This window comes from Palaemon carinicauda, chromosome 2, assembly GCF_036898095.1.
Source record: "Palaemon carinicauda isolate YSFRI2023 chromosome 2, ASM3689809v2, whole genome shotgun sequence".
NCBI lineage: Eukaryota > Metazoa > Arthropoda > Malacostraca > Decapoda > Palaemonidae > Palaemon > Palaemon carinicauda.
Genome location: NC_090726.1, coordinates 75,003,288 through 75,005,252, shown reverse-complemented (window position 1 = coordinate 75,005,252; position 1,965 = coordinate 75,003,288).

Below are 1,965 nucleotides of genomic sequence, written 5' to 3'. Positions count from 1 at the left end.
TGGGATTCTCGACAGCAAATTTACTTTTGAAAAACATATAAGGTCTGTGTCTTCTTCAATTGCACAAAAAATTGGCTTATTGAGAAAGTCTTTTAAGATATTCGGTGATCAATATATTCTGAAGAAGTGTTTTAATTCTTTTATTCTACCTTGTTTTGAGTATTGTTCTCCTGTCTGGTGTTCAGCTGCTGATTCTCATCTTAATTTGTTGGACAGAAACTTACGGTCTATTAAATTTCTTATTCCTGATCTAGATATTAATCTCTGACACCGTCGTTCAATTAGTCTATTATGCATGTTGCATAAGATTTTTCATAATTCTGACCATCCTTTACATTCAGATCTCCCTGGACAATTCTATCCTGTTCGTAATACTAGGCAGGCAGTTAATTCTAATAGCCAGGCCTTCTCCATCATAAGACTCAATACTTCGCAGTACTCTAGAAGTTTTATTCCAGCTGTTACCAAGTTGTGGAATGATCTTCCTAATTGGGTTGTTGAATCAGTAGAAACTTCAAAAGTTCAAAGTTGGAGCAAATGCTTTTTTGTTAACCAGGCGGACATGAGTCTTTTTATAGTTTATATATGACATATCTGTTTCTGACGTTGTTAATAGTTTATATATGACATATCTCTTTTGAAATTACTTTTTCTAGAATGATTTATTGTTAATTTGCTCTCTTCAGTTATTGATTTTTTATTTCCTTTCCTCACTGGGCTATTTTTCCCTATTGGAGCCCCTGGCCTTATAGCATCTTGCTTTTCAAATTAGGGTTGTAGTCTGGATAGTAATAATAATATTAATAATAATAAGAGATGATTTGGTATTGATAATTTGTGGTAAATAATGAGTTTATAAGACTATGTGTTGTCTCTACCATTGATATGCGTAAAAAAATGAAAGAATATGTTTGTGAGAATAACACTAATTAACATCTAAGTAAACTAGGTATGTTGAACTGAAAAATTTTAGTGCTAAAAGGAGTTTCATTGGGAAAATTATATTAACGAACTTTTTTACTACTCCTATATAATATGATTTTAGGAAAATCGAAATTACATGCAGTTTGTAGGATATTTAAGTATCCTCATACTAAATGACGTCAGTCTAGGTGAAATAATAAGACCACGATAAGTTTGTGACGTCATTCAGTTTACGTAAGGAAATAATGCGTTCTTGAGCTTACACCGAGTTGTCAATAGTTTTAAGATTGTATCCTAAGATCATGATTTTGAAACACTAAATTATTTTTTATGGTGTTTTTTTGTCATACCCTGAATAAAAAAAAAAAAAAAAAATTAATAAACAGATGAATGAAATTTATAAAGCACCATCTTATTAACCAATTCCAATCGATCTACCTGTAATTTGACAATTAATAATTTTCATTTCGTTTCGATGAAGAACACATCGTTGTCTGAAAAATATCAGTTTTCTCATCGACCTCCTCAGAAAGATCATCAGCAGCATCAGTCATTTCCAGTGGAACATGGGCCATAATTAGCTTGCTAGGTTCTTGGTATGGTTTTCCTTTTGTTCCTACTCCCATTAATTTTTTTAATTATTATTCTAATGAATACACCCTACTTTAGCGTATTTACCCCATCAGATCAGACATGGAGGCACCTATGACGAAGGGTATACGTGAAAGCCTAATTTTGAATTCCTTTAACTTGGGTACCGGTTTTCTTAGTACTTTATTTCATAACTTACAGTCGATGTCACACATCCTGAAATCGATCATCTCGGCATACTCTGACTGACTTGTATCAGAGAGTTATTATTGACGTTACTGCAGTAAGCCTAAATTTTTAAGGTACTATTTGCCATAAAGCTGATGACTAGGATCTTTCTTAGTAACTTCCATTGTTTATTTGCAACTACTGAGGTGCTCTTGGAAGGGATAAAAATCGAAAGGCAGTCTCTAAAAACCTAACTTTATTTAGTGAACAGAACAATCATTT